The 27,280-nt window shown below is 43.3% G+C and overlaps 1 protein-coding gene across 1 annotated transcript in view; it reads left to right on the plus strand.

Annotated features, from left to right (window-relative positions):
* The window catches only part of smash (smallish), a 358,678-nt gene that overhangs the window by 177,621 nt on the left and 153,777 nt on the right, over positions 1 to 27,280 (plus strand). Inside the window, exon 3 of the mRNA XM_071587737.1 lies at positions 9,161 to 9,344. The gene's annotated coding sequence lies outside the window, so the exon portion shown is untranslated. The remainder of the gene's footprint in view (positions 1 to 9,160; positions 9,345 to 27,280) is intronic.

Consider the following 27,280-nt stretch of genomic DNA (forward strand, 5'->3'; position numbering starts at 1 on the left):
AAATATCTTGAACTCTCTTTTTAATAACTTAAGATATGTTTTTGGTTATGGACGTGGTTTTGATTCATTTCAACCAAGCTTTTGAGGTACATAACTCCTAAGAAAGGACAAGTCCTTGGTGTCTGGATTTTAAAAAATTTTAAGGTATCGAATGATTTCTGGAAGATGCCTTGTATGGTCGCATCTTTTTCTTTGAAAAAATCATAAGCTTGAATCGTGATTTTATTCCACGCTAATCCAACATAAAATCTGAGCTATTTATTTACTGAATCACGGTTTTAAATTTAAGCCTGAACAATTTTTAACCGACTCTTTTATAGCACGGAATGTTTTTTACGCCTCCAATTAAAGGAGAGGGTAAGAGTACGGATTTTTAAGAATTGTTCTATGTCGCCATTGCCATTTTTCCTTTCCTTCAATTCGATTTCGAACCCAATTTCGTAGCCAATGATATTTTCCTTTTAAAACAGAATATTATACATTGATTGATTGCGGGAACCCCTCGGTAAGTACATATATCAGCGAATGAAAGAAGAATGCGATGTATTTTCCAGAAAACTTTTTTATTTGAAACTAGTTGTATCAAATAAAAAAGTTTTGTGGAAAATACTTATACTTCTATTATTCGGAAATGAACTTCATGCAGTCAAACCCGATACCAAGTTATTAACTATGACCGCAAAACTTGCGATACCGTAGGTAAAAGTACGGCCTCCTAAAATCCCTTTCTCGACCTTAGTAATTTCGAGTTGCGTGCATTGCCGATGACAAAATTAATGATTCCGGTTATTCAGTACTTCGACAAAATTCCCAAACGCTACTCCCTTAAGGACCCTGGTCATTAGATCTTCTCCATCTCAAGGAAAAAAACTGGGTTGATATTCAATGTCATATACTGCCTTTTATTCACGTCCACTCTTTGGCATACGCCTTATAATTTTATTTTACCATGCGATGGTATTGGATCAAGAATTTTTCTCAATAGGGTCATCATCGTTTCTGGAGACGTCCGTTGGTGAATGCGGTAGATGAATGGAGGGGCGTGAATTGATTGGGGGTGTACTAGATGTAGATATTCCTATGTGATGGGGGAACGCGAAGCATTTTGAAACTTTCCTCTCCCTGCCTTTTATGACTATTTATTTAAACGAGCGCATTTAGCATTTTTATCAAAAAATCTTCGACTACAAGTTTCCATCTGGCGCACTTTTTTGTCATTCAGGCTGTCTAGCAAAGCGTAAAACGCGAAGTGGTCCGGGATATGAAATCGAAAGGAGACGGGAGAACCCGGGAATTCGGAGACACTCTAGGAATGAACTAATTTCCCAAGGAAATAAATCGTTTGAAACCCAAACTTGAAATCCGTCAGTTTTCTAATCCTTCAGTATTCCGCATTCATCAAGTGTCTGAGCTGACTGGAGTGCACGTCAGGCGGCTAAAGCCCACGAGGATCAGCAGCACTAAGATCCGTTATGTTTTTCCCTTTCTTTGTTCATATGAGTGATGGCGTCAGGTTTCGTCGTCGGAATTATCGAATAAATAACCCGAATTGTTTTGTAGAGGCGGTGTGTGCTCTACGCGCCATAGAGCCGCCAAGCCAGCACTACCCCTCTGCGTGGTGCTTGCGTGACTAGTACATAAGCCTTGATGTCCCTGTTAGCAGAGGTTTTCGTAGTTGAATCACAAATTTAAGACATTCAATGGCGTAGGATTACAGTAGGATTTAATCGGGGAGTTTCCCGTGTCATTTGTAAACTGGAATCAGGAGAGAGTGAGTAACCCGATAATAAATTAATACCATTAGTGGTGCAAAAAGTTGGATTGCATAAGTTACGTGAGGGAAAAAAATACGCAATCAGTAATGGTGCGTACTTGTTTACGAGTACAATATTTTCAGTTAACTACGTGAGCCATTTATAACAAACAGCAAAATAGTGACGAGATTTTTGGGAATAAGAGTAGCATGGTACACGGTTAAATTCGACACTGCAATTTACCCCCCGCAGTGCTCTATACCCTTACCAAAAAACCAGTAGTTTGCCCAAGCACTCCCCGAAACACTGGAATAATTCGGGAATTTCGCCGGGCTACTACACTGGACACCCTGCCATTTTATATTGATCGAATCTTGCATTTAGTTTATCAAATAAATCTCATGGTGGTGAACTTGATTGCCATGTTAAAATATTGCCTCCTCTTTTATACTCTTGATTCAATTTAAATGTCACCAACGATTAAGTCATAACACACTTCCAAGAATTTCCTTTTACGTTGGAAAGTTTACGTTACAAGACGCCGAGGCATGCTCGACGAACGTACCTCATTCGTCCTTATCGTCCTGCTGTCCCCGCCGGTGCTATCAGGAGCGGCACACACCCATTTTGCTAATGATAATGATGGTGGAATTTCTCCACGCGGGTGGAAGAAAGCCCTCTCAATGACTAATCGATTGATCCATCAAGCGGGACATGACATTATGAGATAGTTCGTCTCCCAGGAACCCCCTCGGATTCCGCCCTTCATTCCGTGCTCATGTTAGTGGCCACGCGTACCTCCCGGAGACGCCGCGCTTGGTTAGCCTGGAAACGGATGATTCCGATCGGCCATCGCTCCAGGCTGCAGCAGCACTGGGACGGGGGCGAGCGAGGGCCCCGGAGAGGATGGGGCTTGCCGTCGAGGGGCCGGATGTGCGGCCGGCGGCCTTCTTCCTTCCGCGGCCACTCGAGAGACCAGTCGCCGCCACGACCACGGGATGCAGGCTCTTGTGGGCCCTGGAGTCGCCGTTCCGCGGGCGGCGGCTCCGTTTTTTTTCTTGAAGGCTTTTTGGGGGAGGCGAAGTAGGGGGGGCTGGTTGCTCGCGTTCAGGGGATGAAGAGCATTCGTGTCGGTCAGGGACGTGGCGGGGGAAGTGATTATGGAGGCGGTTGGGAGTGGGGGCCGGAAAGGAGTGCATACGAGAGGCGAGGAGAAGGGGATGGGGAATATTCCTCAGGGCTCTCTGTGGAAAGGGGGCAGAATTATTATTGTTGATTGGAGGCGAGGGGCGGTTAGGAGGGTTGGGCCGTTGGGCGAGGAGGTTTTCTGTGGGAGGGAAGGTTGGTGGAATGGGGTGTACGGGTTTAGGTGAACGGTGCATACCAGGCGTGGATGCGGGAGATATCTCTAGTGCCCCAGGATAATAATCTTAAAGGGTTAGGCCAGCCCTTCGCCCTTCACCCCTCCCCTCTCAAGGCCTTCTGGTTTGTTGGGGCGGGCCGGCTGAGAGCGCGTGAATCAGTTTCTCCTTGTCCAGTTAACCCGTGCGTTTTTCTATCGTGCGCGTTGATTCATTTTTGTTTTTCGTTGAAAAAGGAATCGTATCTTCCTCTCCCCAGCATGGACGCCAAGGTTGCGTCGACCTTTAAGCATTCAGCCTTCCCATTTTCACCCCGCATCGCTTAAAGAATGACAAAAGGAAGACGGGAGGGTAATTGATCGGCTCCGAAAGGAGAACGATTTGTCGATTAATCTACGCCATATGCGAGGAGAGACAGCCGAGAACGATATTTTCTCCCCGCATGTAATAGAATTTGAAAGTGCCTTTTAAGATTAATCTAATCACGTGAGATAATCTATGGCTTTTCTACCCCTTCTCCTCTCCGGCTCTCCTTCGGCTACGTTGACCTAAGAACGGCCGCCATGATCACTTACATCTCGTTTATTCACTGCCCAAATGCGCTTCATAGAGGAATGCTTGTGGCAAAAGGAATATTTGAAACCACACCCGCTGCCAGGGTGAAGGACACGGAAAAAAAAGGAACGGCTAGATTATTGAAATGCTAATCGATGCTCATGGTAGGTCTCAATTCATGTAAGTGGTTCGTGTCTAACGCGTACCGAGTTTAGTTTTAGGTGTGTGTTCCATGTATCTGGCTCCGGGCATTTTCTGTTGTAATTGGGTGAATTGTAACGCCATTCCATGAGTTTCAGTGAGTTACTGCTGTCTTGGTGTGCGTTTTTACAACGAGATAGACAAATGAACCTGATATGTATCGTCTTGGTCAGAGTATTCTCTATTTTTTGATCAGCTTATTTTAACTGTCACGAGGAAGGACGTCAGTGTCTTAAAGAGAAATTGACGGAATCAAGGAGGGAAAAATCTAAACCTGAAACTCTTGTAAATAGGAGAAAAAGAAAAACCTTTCGAATGGATTTAGAGTCAAAGGACTCATATCACGCGGCAAAATAGTTTGATGACTCTTGAAATGTTCTGAAGTTCTATTTTAGAACGTATGTAAGGAACAATGATGATATATGTTTACGCCCAGAAAGAGAAACTAATTAATGTGTACAGTTTTTAAGATGTAAATTCTTACAATTAATAATTATTTGTAAATAATGAACTAAATGGATGATCTTTAAAAATAAACTTGATCATAATATAGGCTGTAGCCATATGTTTGACATTTTAGGGGAAGGGATTACAGTATATACGCTTGCATAGTAATTCATTTATCAGTTATTTGCAATTGAAACCGAAATATTCAGCATCTACAATTTGGCGTGTGGCGTATGAAATCTAGCTATCAGTATACTCAATTGTGGGCGCTGTGACTTGGTGGACTTAACTGATGATGATTGGCAATAGGTGTGAAAAATCTCCGCGCGCGTTAAATCTTCTTCAACTCTCAGTATTTATGGATGATACGGGTCTTGCCATATTCATTGATATGTTCGAGAAATTAAACTAGAATAGTACTTACTTTAAGTATCATTTATCTATGTAGCGTTGCGTTAAGAGTTGTATGGGAGTAATTGATCGAATATGACATAATTTATGAAAATGAAATCGAAAGTGATGCCGTTGCTTATTAGATATAATGAACTCTTCAGTACTAAACTAAAAGGTGAATACGTCTGCGATTTGACTATTTAAATCACCTCGTTCATGCATTGGTTTCTTAACATGGTTATGGTTATGCAATCGAATGCCTGCCTACGTATGATTTTTGTTATCACACATTTGTTTTCCTGCTTTGGAATTTATACCTACCGAAAGGTCTTCTGAGCCATGTATGGATGAATGCTCCAACTTCCGGCATGCTCATTTCGGTTCCTCGTGGAGCCACGCCGCCCGCCAAGTCGTAAATCGACGCCGAAATGTGAGGCCATGCTCCATCCCACTCTCCCATGATTCGCATTCATCGCGGCGGCGGTCAAAGTTTCCACGAGGTCATCTTTAGAGAGAACGCGTTTCATATCCGAGTTGTCTTCTTCCCCTCCCCAATCCGTCGGCATCTCTCCCATAATTTTCCCTGCCATAATCTCTCATCGCCCCTCTCCTTTATCCTTCCTCCCTCTCTGCGCCAATCTCGATGGCCAATGGATCTTACGGGACCCATCGCCCCTTGGCGTCTTAATTTCACCGATCTGTTACTCTCTTCTTTCCTCCTCCGCCGCCGGGACACGAGAAATGATTATTCCGTGCCAATTCGCAAAATTACCCGCTCATAAAAAGGCCTCTCGTATTGCGTGTATCTGTATTTATCAATGCGCCCTAGGAAACTTTCCTCCATTTCTAATATGAGCTGCAAAACGATTGATCCCGCCCGTAACTCTTTTTCCCTCGTGCACATTTCTGAGAGCAGTGATTTTCTTCCGCCTGCTGCGCGGTCGATAGGGAAGGGAAGACGTTCAAGGGCGTATCCCTTCTCTCCTCGTTCGCCCCAACCTGTTCTCTTTCCCTAATTAAGCCGCATAAAAGAGTCTAAACCTTTTTTTATTGTAATCGTTGTATGAGCTCTCAAATCATGGCGTCCAGCGACCTCATACTTCGCGAATAGGTCAATTCATCCCCCGGTGCTTAACGAATTGGTTCACGAAAACATTTTTAAGCGTTATCGTTCATTTTTAAAAAATATCTCAGGTATCGTGTTTTAATAGTACAGATATAAATACTTTGGGCATTTATTTCCCATTTGTTTTCAAAATTCCGAGATTGCCGCTTATGATAATTTTTTTCTTTCTTGTGTTATTAATGGCAACCTCGATGTAGGAAGAAATAAGGTGGATATCGTGCTATGTCTTTTTAGATTCAAAGAAGGTGACGTGAAATATGATTGGTGTAGCTAACTTTCGTTTCGTTTCGTCTATGAATTCCTGGTCTTTACTTAGGTGTAATGTGATTTGTGAAAACTATGTATGCACTTTCTTGGTCGATTTTTTGAGGGCGTATTTTCTTTCATTTGCATTCCTTAATTTTTTGGCTATTTCGCTTTTTTTCCAAAAGAAATTCATACTGTAGACGTAAAAAAATTTTCCCGTTTCGTTCTGTTTATATGTGATAATACCTCATTTAACTCTTCATTGAAATTCAACAATCAATCATGGTATGCATCCTCCTGAAAACAAGTTTAGTGCACTAACCATGGGAAGAGAATTTATTTTCGTCGATATTTTTCAAGCGTCTGTCCTTAACCGTGTTCTCTGTTAGAGCCTCATTTATTCCCAATGTCTTGGCTGCGCTTCGCCTTTCTTATTGATCCCGTAAGTTGCTCGCTTACGCTAATTACTCACGCTCATTTAAGAGGGTTTTTAATTAGCGAGGAGCTAATGCATTTCTGGAATGTTGTTCGTAATTTGGGCGTGGCAAAGACGGCCACTTAAGGAGTGTGTAATTTATGCAATAATTTCGCAATATATCGTTGGTTATTACCGCCAAATTGTTTTCCATGAATTCATTCTTTCAGATCCATAAATTAAATGAAAGTACGCATTTCCCCGAATGATTGAGAACGGGAAAGTTCTGGAAAGAACGGGAAAGTTCATAAATTCCTCAAGGCCTTTTAAAAATTACGGAGGGAGTAGAAGTTTTAGCATTAAATCGCGTTAACTAATGTGTTAAAAACTATCCATTTTTATAATTGCATCAGATGATATCTGCATTTGGTGGGAATACAAGTTTTGGTCCAGAGGCTGATTTATATTTTCTATTCGCTATGGAGCTGGCTTTTTTTGAAGAACAAAAAAATGCCGACGAGAAACAACTTCTTGAAGAATGTGGATCAATCAGTTTCTCTGACGTCTATCCATTCAATAGGGGATGACTGAGCTCTTGAACGATGAAAGTAATGCTATACTTTTCGAAGCATCTTTAATGTGAGAAAAGTTTTAGAATCAACTTTAACTTTAGAAAATACTTTTAAATGTAAGAATTTTCAAATTGTGGTAAAAAATTTGACTTATTATAATCAATTTTATGGTGTAGTATTGTGTTTTAAATATTACTGTGTATGCAGCCGCGGAATTAAGTACAAAATGAAAGCTAATATCAAGAAATGGGTTACATACATTTTGGTCTAGGCAGAGCGAATAATATTTCTTTATTGTACCTTATGTTGCACGCTTCAGCATGCTTTTATGTTTTTAATATCATGCGTTAATGGCGTTTAATCGCTGTGTCCCACCGATTAGTGAAAACTATCCGGCGTTATGGATTGAGTCAATTTTCCAATTTCAATCACTTTCTGAATTTATTGACAGTTTGTAGTCCAACGTTTGAATCAAAACTGTCTGAACATTACTTCGTATATTAGTCTTGCCTAAAGAGGCACGGGCTGACATCTCACTTCGCCATAAACTGTTCTTTAACTCCGCGTGCATTCTACCTCTCATCATTCCGTCCAATGGGCGTTTCATTCTTTTCCTTCCCATTCGTGGCTTGTCAAAAGTTCTCCTCTGTATCAAAGCCTTCCATATTCCATCGCCAATCATTCTGCCTCCTTTGGACTCCTCCCAACAATCATTTCTTTTTTCATTTTTCCTTCTTAGCTGATTTTTATTTCCACCCATTTCGCCTTTTCCATCGTCCACATCAACATTTCAAAAACCGTCCAAATACGCCTGTAATCTTGCTTTAATGACCAAGTTTCCGCGCCGTAAAAAACCATGCTCCATATCAAAATTTTAAAGGGTCTTTTATCAACATCCTCACTCAACTAGCCCGTCGTCAATTTCCTCCCCGTGAAATCATCCTTGCCTAAAGCGATTCTTCTTCTCACGTATGTCTCCACTGATTTGATTGCCTTAGTTCTAAATACTGCCAAGATGGGTGAACTGTTTTACTTTCTTTAGTTTTTGTCCTCCTATTTTAACGTGTAACTTAAGCTTCCTCTGTATAGAAAATCTCATTACAATTGTATTATTTACGTCGATTCTAATCCCATTCCTACCGTACTAATTTTCTAATTAGCTCATCAGTCATTGTAACCCCTTGGCTTGCTTGCTGAATAAAGCTTGATTATTCACAAACCTAACTGATTTTATAAATCGACTTTCGTTCCTATCTCCATTTCTTCCCATTCCTTTTTGTATCATGCTTCTCGTTTTCTGCATTACTAACCTACTTTTTTTACGATCCGTTTGAAATGTTATTTTGCTCACTATATCGTTATGTTAAATTCTTGGTTTGTTGATCTAATACTTATAGACAGAGAATTAAATGTGGTTGATAATTATTATTTTTCTGATTGATAAAGAATTTGAAAATCCGAAGTGAGGAAACTTGATGTACATGTAATTTTGCTGCCGATTATTTATTTAGGAAAGACTTATGCGAAAGGCAGCGGCCCAATACGCAATGCGGGAAACTTTCAGATAATTCACCTTTCTGATTGGGCTAAGCATATGCTGCAATTTTTGTCATGGCAAGATATATCCGAAATCCCAATTGTCTCCTTTATGACCACTAGTTTAGTGATGTACTGGGTCGCTGTAGTCCAGGGGTAGAGCCTTGGACTACTGACCGGAGGGTCTAGCTTCGTTTCCCGAGCACGCCTCTCGGGGCACCACCTGTTGTGTGATTTTTCGGCAAACCATATTCGGATTTCCTGGGAAACCATAACCGGCTCAGGGAAAGGAACTGGCCCCCTACCCTGATGTGTGAATTTCACACGCCGTACAGGGCTTAGTATTGGGTGAGATCTACCATTGCATATCAGACCGACCTTCGGGTTGATTACTGTGTTTATGGTTTTCAGTAATGTATTTAAAACAGCATAAAATATTTCCTGGCTAAAAAATGTTGAAAAAAAAGCGGCGAGATTTACATTTCCTCATGAATTTCCGTTCCCTTCACTTTAGTGACATATAAATTAAGTGTTTTCTTTTTTTTTAATTCCAGAAGCGAACCCGCGGATGCGATCTGAGGAAGGAGGGAGAAAGGAGAGGGAGAGGATCTTCTCGGGAGTTCCCGGAGGAATTGCGGTGGGAAGAGTAAGGTGTCCGGAGGGAGAGACGAGCAGGCTGACTTCCCGCGAAAGCACTCCAATTCGTCCCCTCCCAGAGCGGCGAGAACTCTTCACCAGGTACGGAGTGCCTTTGTGCCGAGAGCGTGCCTCTATCTCTCTCTCCTCCCTCCCGTCCCATCTTCCCCCGCTCCATCGTGAATGGATGGTCCGCTCCCGATGGGGGGCCCGCACTCCCCTTGGACTCACCCCCCTCGTCTTCTTTCCCGTCCTTCTTTCACTTTCGCTACTTCTCCTTTTTTTCCCATTTGCCGCCCACCGTTTTGCGTACGTTACCCCCGAAACCACATTCCCCACCAGTTTTTGTTTTTCTTTTTTTCATCTCGGACGACCCTGGTTTTCTTTCGATCAAGTTTACGCCAAGGTTTTTAATTTCCAGGAATCCGGGTTCTGTCCGAAACTTCGTTCGGGTTTCTCAATCTTTTTTTCTTCCATCCTCCCAACTGTATTTGGTTAACTTCATATTTGTAATCGATGACGTGGGAGGCCAGGTTCGTAAGAAATATTGTGTCAATATTTATCCATGTCCATCTATTCTCCTTGTGCATCAAATTATAGTTAAATGAATGAATTGATTAGTTCCTCGTTTACATATATATTATATAGTTAAAGTGATATATTTAGTATGTATAGGTAAAAGCCATAGTTATCGAGATTTGAAGTTGAAATTAAGGGCAGCCGTAATTGAAAAAAATTGGAAGCACCCAATCATTTCCTTATAATTTTTAATAGAGAAAGGTTTTGGGACGTTCAATATGTATTTTTCGATGATATTAATGTAGTATTTAATGTAGTACATATTTAAACGAGATTGGGGAAGGTCGTAGATATTTTGATGACGCAGAAAAATATGAAAAGCGCTTATTGTTTACAATGTTAATGTGATTCCATGTTCACTTAGATTGATTGTAGTAATGACAGATTTATTTTTTATTTGCTGTGTAATAGGTTGAAGTCCATTTTGCTAAATTTTGTGCAAAATAATGATATGATCAGTCATGATCATTTTGACTTGTAGTTCTGATTTCCTTAGATGATTTAGAAAAGAAATCAATTCTGCCAAGATGTTTCCACAATTCAATCAAGATTCCTTTCTTGAGTAGGTTGAGTTAGGAATTGAGTTGGCTTTGTTGCGTATTCAAGCATATCTTCTGATTAAAATTCTGTTTGTGCCATACCTACTCATGGTGTCTAATATCCTCTTGCCTATGAAATTAGGTCAATTATATATTCTTCCTTTTCAATTTGGTTTTCATGCGCGCAAAAATGCTCGCGATTGAAATGGTTGGCCCCTCTCACCTCATGGCCATTCATGTCTCTCTGTTCGTTTAGTACACACATTCCGTCGGGAGAGTTTCTTTTGTTTTGTTCCCAAGAAGGATTCGTACACTTTCCGTAAGCGATGAGTAATGAAGAGGGAGAGTGTGCGAATAATAATAGAAAGGGGAATGTCCGGGTTTGTCGAAATGAAATGTCTCCCACGGCGCACGTGTGTCTTCATACCAGCATCCGGGATTCCTCAAGTGGAGATTCCACCCGCGTCAATGGAGAAACCATGCGGCGAACGTTTATATTTTGGTACCCGAGAATGCGTTGGGCCCGTTTAGTCATGTTGGTATTCTAAAAATTATTTTTGTACCCACATGATCGTGTAAAAACAACAAAAACGAATCCCGTCTGCACGTCAGCAAAATTGGTTGGAGTCAAGTCGACGTTTGTGGACGCGACAAAAATCTTTAAAAGTTAAATAAACGAGACGCTCTCCACACTTACCTTACCAGGACCCCGTCTCCAAAATAACTCCCCCCGTTGCAAACGAATCAGTCACTCGTGACGTCACGTTTCTCTCTTGACAGTGTGAATTGATATAATTAGGCCTATGCTGTATCCTCGCAGTAATAAAATGGTTGAATAAAGAGAAAACTGATAAATGAATTGGAATCCGAAGTTGATCCTGGGAGCTAAGTGGATGGTGAATTAGGAGGAGAGTGACGAATGCGTTGTGACGTCAAGAGTTACTGCGGTGCTCCTCTTATGCTGGAATTCAAGCCTCAGCAAGAGGTCGTCTTGTAATTATTAATTGTCTGGAGACGGAAACAGACGACAGCCGGCGGTAACATGCACGCTAAAGCACTTACCATTTTAATGATCAACGGGTGCGGACAGTGTCTACGACTGGTTCCCCAAGAGCATTGTCGTGGTGCAGCTTTCCCGTAACCACATGCCAGATTCACCCAATCAAGGAGAGCTTGTGGAGTCATCTCTGAAGCATCGTTTCGCCTTGATTTTAAAAATTTATTTCTACGTGCGTATTGCAGTGGAAGGCTTGAACCCTTAATAAAAATCACTACGAAATGTCCAAGAGAATTATATTTTGAGACATTTTTAACTCAAGTTTTTGATCGTGTCTCCACTTTCTCGTGCACTGTGTGTGTGTGTGTGTGTATTTGAATGTAGGTACGAATATTTCCAACTTAAAAATCCTTTTCATTGACAAAATTGAAGGTGGACGTAAGGAATGATCTCTCTACTCCGGAGATACAGAAACTCTATCTTATGTCTTCCGGCTGGTCATTATAAATCGCAACTTCATGTTAGTTTTCAAAATTCGAATGTCTCGAGTTCATAGTCACTGGTATGGTAAAAGTGCTGGTCGCGTTAGCTCTTTTAACATTTTAGTACATAAAGTTCATTATATTTTTTTCATTAATGACCCGAATTTAACGATGAAAAGCAGAGGGACGTCTCTACTGATCATATCATTCCCAGGTTTTTCAAGCACCCGGTTTGACTTATGGAAGCCGACAGTTGCAGTCCCTATTTCAACCGCTGATTATGAAAACACTAATCGCGCGAACGCCAACGACGTCACCGCCCGTGCCCGTTGCGTCAGCAGCTATCGATCGTTATCTCGCCATAATACCCCTTCATTACTAAACGTGACTGCATTCGAAATATTTTCAAGAAGCGAAGCATTTTTAAAATTGATTAGAATTGACCATATTAAGTAACAGCATTGAACGCGGCCCTCTGAAGGCACGGCGTAGTTATAATTGAAACGATGAAGTAGAAAAAAATACAGATGTGGATTGGGCTATGTGAAGGCGCATTTATATAAAGATGACTCACTACCGAGTCTTCCTATCCTCGTCTTTACCATCTACTTCGTCCTAAAATTGAGCATGTGATTTGGCTCTCTTTGGTCGGTGGGTATTTTTGCCACTGCCTCCAATCCCGCTGGTCTCGGGAAGTTTATGCGATGACTTCCTTTTTTTATTATTTACAAAAGCTCGCATTAATTAGGCGGTCAGCGGCACCATCGGATCGGCAACTGACTCTGGCTTAGGTTAAAAATACGTCATTGTTTTAATTTCCCCTCTGATATAGTTTTACTCTCCAGCTGTTTTGTTGAATTAACCTCTCTGTAAGATACAAGTGAATGTGAATAGACTTCTGTCAACTCCATTATCCCATGCTGATGCCAAAAGCGATTTTCCGTGCATTCAGAAATGTCTTCATCAACTCCAAAAGGTAAATTGGCTTCCATTGTTAGATGGCTATCGCTGTGTTTTTCGATATATTGTTCGGAGAATATTTTCTGTGGCTCTCTTGTATCCTGGTAGTAAGTAGTTTTGCAATCGGGTTAATGAAAAATCACAGATCAGATGAGTCGAGTGGAGTAATTTTTACATTGCCGAGTCATATTTTATGCCTTGTCTTTATTCTTTTAGACTAATAATCGTTATAATAGACGTAATAGCCTACTTTCCGCTCGTGATGCGTCACCACATTTCAAAAATTCCGACGCGGAATGTTTCGGCAGATAAAAAATTAACGCGCCGTGTGATGAATAAATTTTAAGCTGGGCCGAGTGCCTACTTCGAGGATGAACGAAGGGAGGGATCATCCATTACGTGTTTTTTTCAACTTATTTTGAATGCCAAGTCGGCTCCAGACCCCTTTCCCTTTATCTGAGCGAGCGTTTCGCCAGAGACATCCTATTTTTTCCTCGCCGGCCCACGGATGGTTTTTCGCCGCGAGAGATGGAGGCGCGCAAATCCGGAGGGAGCTAAAGGGAGGGAAGATTATACTGCGGCGTCCTCTATTCTGGTCCAACTTCCACGTCGCCGACTCCCGTGGAACAGCGGAGTCGTTCTCTTGAGCGCGCGCGGAGCCAGGGCGACCGACCGTCCCGTCGGACAAAGGAAGCGGCCTGTTTGGGGGGGCGAGACGTCGGAATTTCCGCGAATAAACACTTGCGCTCTGCTTCTCCGGGGGAAATTTTAAAGGAGAATTAATTTATACTGTCCCGAGAGATATAAAACGCTCTCCAACCTACCACTCCTCGTTTCTCCTTTCGCCGCCTCGCAGAACGTCCATCGTGGAGGGAAGGGGGAATTGGTTTTCCTTGCGGATTTTCGCTACCCCCTTTGATAACCACTCACTTGTTTTGCTGCTGCTCTCGTGTTGTGGCGGGAGGAGGTGGGCGATGCGAGTTCATTTAATCGCCCCGCGGAATCCTTTGCCTCCGGTCGTCTTCCGCCTCTTTGTTCTCATCCTGATTTAAAATTTATACACCCACGCACATGTATACCCACACATATGCCTTCCATTTTATAAAAGCCTTGGAGAGTTTCCTTCTAATATATTTAAAATTAAAATGTATTTAATATTTTTAATGGGTGGCATGAGTGCCGACTGAAACGGAAGTGATGTACATATTTTAGCGTAACGGAACCATAATTCCCGTTCTACCATCAACTACCTGGTCCAAAGACGATGAGGAGTGAGTGAGCTCAACCAACCCTCCTGCACGCCTTCGCGGCGGCTCTCAGGTTACCATGCAGAGCACCAAATGAAACGAGAAAACGATAGAAACTCCGGCGGTAAGCAAACACTGCCCGAATGAGTCTCCGCATGACTGCACAACCCCATCCTTCTTCCCCTCTCCTCCCAGCCGTTTGTTCTTCCTCACCACGGATCTCTCCATCTTTTTTAAGCCCTCGATATACCCCTAGCCCTTTCATTACGGGCTGGGAAGGAACGGAATGGAAGCACAAGCGGCCTGATGGAAGGCCTGTCCTGGTTCGGACGTGGCGGGGTGAACGGTGGCGAATCTCCTCGCAGACGTGGTGGGTACGACTCCCCACCTGCCCCTTCCCCCCTCCCACTCGCCCCCCGATCCCCCGTTCCTTAACCCCCCCTTATCCCCACCGCCCCCGCGGCACGTTTCGCGGGGCTGCTTCAAATGATTGCTGCCCCCGTCCGAACCGATTTCGTTGCCTCACTCTTATGTCTTTCTCTCTCCCTGTTTAACCCGGCCGCCCCGTTCCCACCCCCGCAATCCCTTTCCGTTTCACTCCCCTGCCCCTCACCCATTCCGGCCCTTATCCACCTCCTCCCGCCCCCGAGGAGCCTGCCCCTCCCTCCTTCTCGTGTCCCAGGCCCCTCGACCCACTCGGGCCGCCGACCTGAGCATTTCGTGTCGTGCCGAGGGAGAGAGCCTTGCCCAGCGCCGGGAGGGCTTCTTCAATGCGCGGGCACTTTCTCTCGGCGAGGGTTCAATTAGAAGTTGTGAAATCCAGTCTGGCTGCGCCGTGATCTTTTTTTTCATCGATATCCCATTAATTGATGATGGTTGTAATTCAGTTTGATAAGTCTTCGTTTGGTATTCTATGGTATTTACCAGGAGTTTTCGTATAGTGCTATTGGTTCCCTTGTGTTTTCCAAACTTCTATAAACTGGGGAATAAACTTGATGAGGTATCTAGTCAAATGTTAAATATATCCGGAAATTCATTCATAAACCAAGTCCAATTTCGAGTAACTGCTTTTTACAACTATTTCTTACTACATTTGACTTTTATTTCCACGTTACCGGTGAACACATCGAGCTGCGATTAAGGACATCATATTCGAACCAAAAATAGTTAAACATCTGGAATATAAATTTGGAAGCATTTCGTAGACCGTGAAAAAATATCGTCAGCTGGTGTAAGCGTTAAACTCAAACGGCCGTATTACGGCCTCAAAAACAAAATCTTGAATACAATAGCGAATGGCATGATGATTTATGAATTAGCCTCTCATGCATGGGATCCAAGCTTGAGACGCGAATATGACATTATTTCTCTTTTACATGTCAAACCTAAAATCAACACCTTGACGTCGAATGAGGCGTTAAATATCAGGCTCCTGAGCATCCTACCATTAGAGCAGGGTAATGTGGGGCCAGGGTTATTTCTTTCAAAGCTAGTTTGCCTCGCTTGCCCTCCCAACCGTATCCCAGTCGGTACACAATAATATAGTAAGGGTCTTCCCTAATATCTACAATTCCTTAAAAATTAGGTTTCAGGGGTTCTTGTTACCAGGTAGAGGGCGTTATTAAATCGCAACTGTACAAAGCACGGAATTTATTTGAAGGTATCTACCCCCTCCCCTCCTCCTTCTCATGTAAAATTCATCTTTACCTGCGATTGCCTCAATTTAGGGTCTCCTTTTTCTTATCCGGGTGTGACGCATTCTTTAGCCAGCCTAGGAAGGGCATATATGTATAATAATCCCAGGTCCCCACTCTCGTTGACTATCTCATCCGTTCTTTCTCCTCGCCTCTCTCCCTCCCTCTTCTTCCTCTTGAGTTCCAGCCCTGCTTCCGGAGCGCTGGCGTTCCACTGTTTCCCCTCGGGAGAGAGAGAGAGGGAGACGGGGGCGGCTGAGGGACTTAGTTGGGGGGTAGGGAAGGGGAGGGCGAAGAGAATCCGAGGATCCTCTCTCCCCCCAGTTCCTCCCCCTACCTCAACCCATACCCCAACCCATCCCCTCGCGCCATCCACTCACTCCCCGATGTTCTCCTCTATAAATACGCCCCAATCCTTTCCCTCCCCGAACGAAAAAGAGCAGCCTCCCCCGACAGTATATGCTTCCCATCCTCTTTTTCCCGAAACATCCCTCCGACGATGCGCCCCTCCGTCTTTATAACCCATTGGAATCGCAAGGCGGTTGTGGCCCAATGAGATGCCGTGCAGATGCCTGACGGAGCATCGTTGGTTTCCGAATTTTATGTGGGGCGTAGAGAACCGAACTGCATGTTGCAACTTTTGACTCTTTCATTCGATCGACCGGTAGAATTTTACCTTGTGTTGCCGTTTCTTTGTTTTTGAGAGTATTTCTTGGAAGGGCGATGGAGTCATAAGCGTCCCACCCGTTTCTCCAAACACTTCCATTTCTTTTGAATTGTAAAACAATAATGAAATCTTTCGGGAATGGTTGGCCAGGATTTTTTTTTGACAGTCTTAAAGTGTCGAAGAATTACCCCAGCGTATTTTGCGTGTTAGGCGAAAGTATCCGTTTGGTGACTTATCCTTTGAGTAAAAGTATTATTGGCCGCTGACCAAAGGGATTTAGACAAATTTTCTCCTCCTCGCCCTTCGACGTGGAAAAATGTGAAAACATTGTGAAGTGTGTCTAACGAGGAACCTTAAGTAACTACAGTACTCACGAACAGGAGCATTAAGTTTAGAGTTTTACGAGCTTGCGAAATTTCTTCTAGGCTTGCAAAAGATTTCGAAAATTGTGTGATATGCGGTGCGGTTTTTTATGAAGCGATAATAATATATATTATTTTATCCTCACCTTTATTTTATTGATATTTTCATGCTCTTCAAAGAATTGTTAACGAGTTTTACTCATCTTCTTTTAATATGTGAAATATTAATAATAAAATGAAGAAGATAATAGCAGGATCAAGGGTGTTTTCACTGGCTACCTACCAATTGTTGGCACGGACGTCAGTGGAAAAAGTGTTATATTTGTCTCCGAGAGTCGCAGAAGACGAGGACGCGTTTTTTTAGTGTTCTCCCCTGTTGGTCCTCGTTGCCATAACTCTCGTTCTCGTCGGACGGCCATGAGAAATTACAATGACAAAATCGCTTCAGTGGGGTGAAGGTTATACAAAATCTCCCGTTTATCCTAGGCAGTTTTCCTATTTTCCCGTTTTTCAAACACCTCTCGACCGCCCGAAGTGGAAGCAGTTCTTTCTCTGCGACACCCTCATATGCGTCCTCTCTTCTCCACGCCGGAATGGCATCTTCCCGTCTCACCGAGCCTTGTCCCCTCCTACTCCCTCATCCTTCCTCCCCTCTCGCTCTTAGGAAATATGCGGAGATTTTTCCCTCCATGCACCCCACTCCGCTTTCTTCCTTCTCTCCTCGCCCTAACTCCCTCCCTCTCACCTCTTCCAAACACCCATCGGATTCTTCCCGGTCGTAGAATGAAAAACAATACAAATAGAACAGGAAGGCATGTCGTTTTTTTCCGTCGCTCATCGCCGAACGCTTTGCGTGAGAATCATTCGTTCCTCTCCCTCTCTCTCTCTCTTTCCAGCTTTTCCAATGGACGAAGAGAAAAATCTCGTTCTTATTTTTTTTATCATTCCTTTCGTTCATGTTGTTTTCGTTTCACCTCTCGATGGGATGAGTATTTTCGTAAAAGGTCGCTCGGGATTCCATCGCTCTTTTCGTGCTCCGCTTTTCTATCCCGTGTTGATTATGGCGCTATTTTTTGTACGCCTACCAATGGTTTGTTTAAAGAAGGACGCTTTGCAAAACGTTTGCGTTCGCAGATATTTTTTCGCAGGCTTCCAGGAATGTCTTCGATGGTGGCCGGTTCGAGTTTCCATCATGAAAAATCTCCGTTGTTTAACGAGTTCCTCCCGTTCTGAAAAATGTGATTGCCGCGCGTAGGTCTTATAGTCCTCGAGGAGGAAACTGCTCTGTGTCCCTCTTTGACTTGCCTGAGTCTTGAAATTGGCAGTTAAGAAATCATAAACCTCAATGAGATTCTTTCATTCGATGACCAACCGAGGTAACTCGTGACTGTTCCATCCTCCTATAAAAATGATTTTCTAACGTGGAGCTCATTTTTGGTTCTTTGTTTTGGCCTAGAAACTCAAGGAAAATTTGACTCCTGCCAATTCCTCTTATTTAAAAGTTTCCGGCGGAAAAAAGTCCCGTCTTCCTTTTATTTTTCCGAGACCGCAGTTGTCCCGTCGCGCCACCGCCAGCATAGGCGGACGATAAAATCCCTCTGAATCCGCTATAAATGGTTCACATGCAGCGGAGGGACTTAAAGCGAGAAAAGCTGTGGGATTTCTCGGGAACCAACGGAGCAACGAAGTGCAAATTGAAATCGCCCTAATAACGTTTGCGGACTCCATCGTAGTTGTTTATTAAAATTTGAGTAGCTGATCATGAGAGCAGCTTGGGTTTGTTTACTTTCCATGATAAATGCAACGCACGAAAGGGAGCTATTTTCCCTCTCAAGTTTTTGGGAGAGATATAGAACTTCCGTAGAAATAGAGTCGACGGAGGAATCCTCCCTGTTGTTTTTGCGCGCTTTTCATGAATCCTTAATGGACTGCCCTGAGAGTGGGTGTAGTGAAGAAACCTGTAGCATTTGTGTATTTCCACCACAGTTGCCAAGTCCCTGTGATATCTTTAAAATCGGAACATGGCCATATTTCCCTCCATCTCATTATTTCCCCCCTCATGCGTTGAATCCTCGCGCGATCAAATTTATTTCGGGCTCGCTCAGTCGCATTGCCCTATCAAGTGAGTTAATTCGCCTTAAACAACCACCGAAAACTTTGCGGCATTTGTTGCTGACGACTAAAGTACATTGTGTGCTTTCACACACTGATCCTGGATACTCTTTGATCTGTTAAGAATTGGCAATGATCTTACCCATTGCGGGGGCCGCTCGTTAAGTAATGAATTGCTTTCTTGGACTGCTAAGGGTATCTGCATTTCCACCCCCTTTCAGGTCCCTCCCTATCTGAAGCTTTTACATCCCATGGAATTCATTATACATCATGCGAACCTGGAAAATGTTAAGGAAGGGTGATATGAGTGTGAAAATTAGATTCACGTTGATCACAGCTTGTTTTCGTCTCTGCGCTTTTAATGCCATGGAGCACAACTGCCGGTCAAAAATCATTTTACCACGTTCACAATTTATGATGTATGTAAGACGGTTATTTCCATTCCTAACATTACTCTCATGCTACCCTGCAAGCCACCACTAACTAGTGTGTGTGGCAGGGGTGATTAAACACCTGACTACTTCTGACTCAATATACTTTCCCCCCTTGCGCGGGCGGACAACGTTATAATTAGCCCTCATAGTTCGTGAGAAAAGTGACATCTTAAATATCTCTCTTCTACACGTAACGTCTCTAATTTTATTTACATGTTCTCTCCCGCCGTTGTACTTGGGGCTAAGAATACACTTTTAACATCATTGCTAAAGAGATTTAATTTGTAATGTAACCTTCGCTCCGTGAGTGATTCCCAACGTAGCTCATCCAATAATTTTGAAACGCTACTCAGTTTACCATAGCGTTTTGCAAATCTGAAACAGTATAGCATTTCGCTGGTGATGACATTGAAAAAGAAGTGATGCACCTATGAAATCGTTGACAATCAAAAAATCCCAATCGGGAGAAGCGTACGAGTCACAAATATTGCCCGCGAAATTAAGGGAAACTAAATAAAAATGTCGCTAATGCTAGTTTTATTTTGTTCCGGGCAAATAGAACAAATTGCCTTTTACTTCATGATCCTACCTCAACCTATTATATTCGAAGAAATGATAGGGTTCCTTTTGGAATACTGCGGGCGTGCCCACTACCTCCTGCCCCCTGGCGCGTTTTGGGGCGTGCGCGGAGAACACCTCGCGTCGGGGGAAGGAAATGATATTCCCCCGCTCTCGCATCGCGGGGTGACGGATGCTCACACCGTGACGCCGCTCGCCGTCGCTCTCCTCGGCCGGCTCCAGCGGGGCAGACCGGCTCCAGGCGGCATGCCTCCCCCTCCCCCCCCGTGCACGCCCTCTTCCCCCGATTCTGGGTCGCCCCGGAATACGTACGCGGCGCGCGTTTCGTTTTAATTGCGACGAATGCGGAAGCGCCCTCGGGATGATTTCCTCCGCTCCGCTCGCCCCTACCAACCCCTCCCCCCCTCGCCCTTCTTTGAATGATAGCTTTATGGATGCCTTAGAGAGAGAATATGGGCGGTTAGGTGGGTGGGGCGAGAGCTGGGAGTGGGAGGGGTGTGTGGAGGCCCTTAAATAGAGAGGTAACCTGGAGTAGCGGCCGTACGCAGTCAACCTATTTACACACTGAAATAACATGTTTGCATAAGCCCTCGTTCCTCCGTTTTATTTAAAGAACGTATTTTTGTAGCGGCGTCTTTTACAGCTTCTACGTTCTATTGCGCTGATGGGTGCACGGCAGGTGTCTTTTAAAAAAATCAGACCTTTTGTCCGAAGAGTTTGTGAATCAGGCCATGGATGTGAAAAGTGCGTAAAATGGCAAAGGTGTTTACAGAAGTGAATAAGAGCTTTGGTCTACATTATTTTTTTTTTTGAGCTTAAGTTGGAAGAAAAACAATTCCCCAGTAGCATCTATCAAGACTATTTTCCCAAGTGAATCGTATTTTAAAAGGCGGGGAGTCTATCGTAGGTTTAAGTGGCTTCTAAGTAAAACCCTTGTTTTTCACTTTTGGGGTTTTATTTAATCTCCTATAAAAAGAGGAAAATCACGTTAATTATTCGTAAATCAGGCATAATTTTCTACTTTTTAAATTTTTGCAATTCTTTTTGCAGTTATTTCTGGAGTACGATTGATTTAGCGAGTATGACATCACAGCATTGAGGATGGCGTATCTCACCAATTTGAAGGCAAAAGAAGAAAATCTCTCAAATAAGATATTACTTGGATACCATGACTGAAAAAAACCCACCTTAATTCAGGATTGAATGCATAATATTTACTGCGTCCTCTTGTAATCCGACTATTTTTATTTATGGTGTAATTTTAAAAATTCATTCCCAAGGAGTACATACTTACATACTTGTGTTGTATTCAGGCAGGTGCTAATAAAAGTTGTTTCTATATGAAATCATTATATTAGATGCTTCACGAAAGAAGAGGAATAACGATTGTCCGTCGTTAACTGTTCGTGCATTCTGATTTGACCCGTGTTTACAGTAATTCCTTAAATGGAGCCACTTATTAGGCCATATCAACTTTAAAGCCATAGGCGTGCCCTTTCACAAGGAACCTTACCTGTTCCGGGGGGGAAGGATGCTCGTCTACCATTTTGAACGTCGCTGACCTAGAAGGAGAAATGATCCATGCGAGACGCCCTTGGCCCCATCATCTTCCTTCCCATCTCCACCATGCTTAAAAGGTATTTTTGTTTCAAAGGCGTCCAAGCCTCCCTTGAAAAAAAAAACATTGATATCTGGCTCGGGGACTTTTTCTGTCGCGCGATGTCTTTTCGTGCGTATCCCTTCACCTCACTTTGCTTCAACCGAACCTCGCTGCCGTTAGATTGCGGCCATGAATTTTTCACGCGTCTCATTAGGAGTCTTTTTTCCGACTCCGTTCCTTCGCGTGCCAATGCGGCGAAGTTGAGGAGTTTCCCAATCGGCTCTCGCACCCCGGCGATCGGGGACACGCTCCTAAATATAGATGGGAGTGACCAAGAGGAGTCGTCCTGACCATCATCCGGGGAGAACAATGCGTGCATTGGAACGCCGGACTCTCGAATCTTTCCCGTCTCTCTTTAAAACCCAAATTTATTTTTCTTGTGATTTCAGGCGGGAATGAGTGTATTACTTAAGGCCGTTCCAAACAGTGCAGCTTTTAAGCAACAAATGTGAGGCATAAATTGGCATCAAAATCCATTTTTGAGAGTCCTCAGATCCAACCTCCCTCATCGAATGGCACCGCCGGGAAATTGAGCGCTCAATGCTACTCAGTGCAGTTACGAGGAAATCTATTTTTTTAATCATACTAGAGAGTAGAGAAGATTCTCAAAAATGCTAAATTTTCGAAAAAATATAAAAATGAATACGATAAAAAATACGATAGCGAAAAAAACACCATATTAGTCTCAAGTGATATTGTCATTCATTGAGTGGGGTCCATCAGGATGTTACAGTCGCCTATACAATTTCAAATTCCCTTGCTGTACGTGAGTAATAATCTAGCTAGGAATTTTCATTTCCTTTCGATGAATTAAATGGTTAATCGTGTTTAGTTTTACTTTTAACGTGAAATAACGTTGGGTGTGATTTAATGTACTCCTCGCTAGAAAATTTATCAAGAAGGCAGCTCACGATGCTGACCGAAGAAATTGAGATTCCGATCGATGAAGTCACATTGTGACATGAACTGGAGCAGTGGCACTTGGAAAAGGAGTTGTAGCTTTCGAAGCCGTATGCTGAGTGCGACTTAGTAAAATAAAGTGGATAGGTATAGTGAGACATAAGTTATAAACGGGAGGAAACACAAATCTCGGCGTTATGTTAGTCAGGGCTTGAGGACCCAGGCACTACACTAGTGGGGTGCCTGGGTCCACACTAGTGTAGTGCCTGGGAGAGGTCGGTTGTCTCAGGGTTGCCGAAGGTCGATTTTCCGATTAAATTTGGACCCGAATGAGAAGCATTCGCATTGAGACAGAAGTGCATCGTCTACATGCGATGTGTAAAATTTGACACACTAGAAGCATATACATTATTATTTATAAACTAGTAAAATAATTCCTGTATATGTAAGAAATGAATGTCACCATCAAGAGTTTTATAAGATTTCTCATGCTCTAGTTAACAGTTTCAGGCTTTACCTTGTGGAATTCCTTCATGATGAGGGTAAAACATAAGAGAAACTTAACACTTCCACACACTTTTATTGTTCTACGACCATGGTTTCGACGCTGCCGATGATCATCAGGTACGCGTCGTACCTGATGATGATGCGCAGTGTCGAAACCATGGTCGTAGAACATTAAAAGTGTGTGGAAGTGTAAAGTTTCTCTTATTGTTTATCCTTATCATGGTCTCTTTTCACGGTTACCTATTACCGTAATTCGATTTAATTGCTTCATCATAGAGTATTAAATTTGAATGGCAAAAAACATACAGCAGTGTATAACATTTGTATATACCTTAAACAAAAACGTTCAAAATGAACCAGGTTTTAGGTGAATGTTCTAATTTCAAATTGCTGCAAAGTGAACACTGATTAAATGCTTTGAATAATAGTGGATTTCACTTGGCAATAATTTTGAAAATTTGGGTATTTCTCTTGTTTCTGAATGGAATCGAGATTACCCAAGATTCTCCTTTTGTCGAATTACAGGATTTCTTTCGATTGAATTAAATTGTCTCGCATTGTTTCTTTACGCTGGAAATTAAAACTTTCGTATACGACGATATGATTGCATGCAAGCCGACTACGAGATGACGTAGAATTGCACATAGGGTATGAACCAACTGCATTACATTTTAGTAAAAGGTTGAGATAAAGGAGCTGTGTTTTCAACGGTGAAAGTTAAAGGCAAACAAACAACTTTTTTTTTACGAAATTATGTTGGCGTTATAATTCGCTCCCCACTCATGCTGCTCATTATTTCAAGGATCACTTCAAAGGAAGATAAAACTTCGCTTAGAACCTAATAATATTTAATAAAGTTTTTTTAATTGCCCTTTAATAATTAAAATGAAATGGAACGAGCGTAACGCGGGATATTTTACAATAAACCCATGCTCAAACTGAGGAAACAAAACGAAATTAGTGGCTTTCGGGTAATCTTAGGAAATATTTTCGTTTAAAAACTACGTTCGAAATCGAGGGAAGCAAAATTTGTGTTCGTCCTTTTTCCACGATAGCGTTTTATTTCTTCCATCACGTGGTGGCTGAAGTGTCTACTCCACCTGGAATTTTGATCCCTGCAACCTTGAATGTTGACCCTGCGAAACCCAAACGTCAACACTCACCTTGACACAAGCCGTTGAATTCCACCGTCGTCGCGGTAATTGGCACGATCTGTTCCTTCTCTCCGATTCCACTCCACCCCTCGTAGCGTCGCGGGCCAATCGCCACATCATTCCCAATTAAGCTTCAAAATGTGTCGTGTGCGCTCTGACAGACGGATTCACCCGTGCTCAAGGAATTGGCGGTGGTTAGGCTCGCTAACGTAACCATCGCTGCTTCGCGCGTGGGCGGTTGCTTGCGGGAGACACCCTTTCACCCCTTCCCCCCATTCCCCCACTCCCTCCTTCAATCTGCCGGCTTTATTTCCCATCTCCCGCCATTCCCATCTCTCCTGACGTGCCCTTAGCTGTTTTTATTTAATTTTTTTTAATTTTATATCCCCATCCTCTTTATTTTAAGGTGGTCGTTGAGGTTTCTTTCCCCTATGTCCCTTTTCGCCCGCAGGTTTTTTATGGGCAGGTTTTATTGGGTGTCCCTAAAACAGCCTTCAGTAACTTCTCTTTCTCCGTCCGAATCCCGAGGATCTCACCGGTCCGCTGTCTCTATATTTTTGCTGTATTAGGAAATCCTAGTGTTCTTTCTCTCTCTCCCTTTCGCCCATCTTTGCATAGTATTCGTATTGAATATTTTGTAAATGAGCCGAATACTTGGGTTTCTCCCGACTCAATTTTTCGTGCAGCGTTAAAATTCTTCCTGCGGACAGTGACTCTTTTTTGAATGCACTGCGTCATTCTTTCTAACCCCTTCGCACCTCCCGTTATTTTGGGCCTCGCACTCATTTCTGCCAGTATCCACCGTTCGTAGTAATTTACTTTAATCTCTCAAGCCCCTCCCATCGCATCTGACTTCCGGGACTCTCCTGAAATTTTGCCGCCAGACGTATTTCTCAAATGTCTTTTTTTTAACTGCCGTATTGTTTTTGCTACTTAGAAATTGAGGGCTTTGGAATAATGTAATCCACGGAACAGGTTTTAAGCGGACTTGTAAACCGAACGTTCTCGTGGTCGTTAATTTCTACGCTAATCAAATAAATGTTCCATTTGATAGATGTTGATAGCGCTCACATGGTCGCCAATCCTGTGGTGTATGTTATTCATGTAGTCAGATAAGGGGGGTAGTTTATTTTCCTCTGCAGACTACGTAGTTGTCTAAAAAGCTGCGGTACCGAGAAAATAAGCATTAAGCTCGAGTAACCCTGAAAGTGTCCATAGGCATTCCCTGAATTGAAATCCGGGACACCCCAAGTCAGCATCTCTACCCATTCTAATGCTACCACTTTATTATGCCCTGATACGTTAAATTTCGGACTCGTCTTTGCCTAATTAACTTTGCGCCAATTAAATAAATTCAGTTGCCTCCATAATGAGAGGCAAAAGGGAGATTTTGTAAAAATAAAATTTCCTTCTGGTGAAATATACTATGGTCTTTGATGATGAAAATTTAGTGAATGATATACTTTTTTTTATAAATAGGAAACCAATGATACCAACGCTCAATTGTTTACCAGTCAATAGTTATTTATTCATTAAAAGTTTTAACCGGAGGATGTTCATCGAATGTTTATTAGAGCAGTTTATAGAAGCACTCTCTCGCGCGGTTTCCGCTCTCGTGGAAACATTTCCCGAGCCCAATAAATTACTCGCATTTTCTTCTTTTTCCCTCCTCTTCCCATTTCCTATCGATTTTCTCCTCCTCCCTCCGCCGGACTTTCACTCCCTCCACTACCCGCTCCGCCCACACCCTTTCCCCCCTCTCACAACTGCACTCGTCTCTCACACCAACACACACACATGCACGCACGCACGCTCGTTCGCTCGCTCTCGGAGACGAGAGCACTTTTCTGCACATGCCGTGCTTTCATTTTTTTCGCCAATCCCCCCACCCCCACCCGCCCCAACCATATTGTGGTTCCGAACCGGTTATACCCCATTCCTCTGTCCCCCCCATAACGCACGCACACACCGAGCGGCGATGGTTGTCGGAGAAAGTTGCGGGAGGGGGGTGAAAAGGGTTAGGGCGAAGTAGGGTTGGGAGAGAGAGAGGGAGGGAATGGGAGGGTGGGTTTCTGAGGGGCGGAGAAGTGCACGCGGTCACCATTCTCCATCGGTGCACCGAGTCGCGCCACGTTTCCCCAAACAAGAAACACGCACGTCTAAGTTGACGTCCCGTTCGTCGTGTCCGACGGAAATGCACTTGGGAGGGGTTGGGGGGGAGGGGGGAGAACCCCGCCGCGCCCCCGGGAACCCCCCCCATCACCAAGGAGAGCAGTGAGCCGAGGTGGTGTCGATGGGACTCGTCCCTCAATGCAAGTAGGCTTACACGTGTTAGCGTCTGCACCATACCTAACGTTCCGCCACTATAGCGTGTGGCAGAGACTGTTTCTGCGCCAACCCTTTGTTGTACAACTGAAAGGGTTCATGAGATATTTTTCAATATAGTGTTCGTTAAGGAAATGGGAGTTGACGGTAAGGTCCCTTTCTAAATGATAACTCTGAACTTTCTAATTAATGGTGCGTAGCAGTTTCTTATGGATTCTTCATTTATCTCCTTCAGAAGAAAACCACTTATAGAGAGTACCTTCTATTTTTCTTCTGAATTTGATGATTTTGCTTTTGATTTCTGTACATGTTCTTCTGAATTGTGTCCAAAGCGAAAGGTAGATAACAAGTACAATACATTGGTTTGTATTGGTTGGAAGGGACGTCCACGTGAAAATACGAGGGCAGGTCAATAAATAAGTCAAAAACGTCAGCAAGATGAACTCGGGAGATGTTACAAACACTTCATTGGGAAGGCTTGGAACATCTACCGGCTTAGCTCCTTTGATTTTCACCTGCTCAGGCCTCTAAAAAGTCATTTGGATGGCCGACGTTGTGGAATTGATGATGCCGTAGGCCCTACATCCACATTAAATACCCCGCAAGCCACCGCAAGGGCGTATGGCGAGGGGTGTTAGGTCCCCACCCGTAACAAGGAACAATACCACATTCAAAATCAACACATACATGCAAAACTATACCCACAGCGGCGTACACATTCATGCAAAAATCCCTTCATCCAATATTCATGCAAACACACACGAGTATACCGTAAACCAACAAACAATTGCACCCTAGGATGCAGCATGAAATCCATCCAACAACGCGCAAGCCAGAATA

The sequence above is a fragment of the Hetaerina americana genome, unplaced genomic scaffold (genome assembly GCF_022747635.1).
Source record: "Hetaerina americana unplaced genomic scaffold, ioHetAmer1.1.p SCAF_3, whole genome shotgun sequence".
Classification (NCBI taxonomy): Eukaryota; Metazoa; Arthropoda; class Insecta; order Odonata; family Calopterygidae; genus Hetaerina; species Hetaerina americana.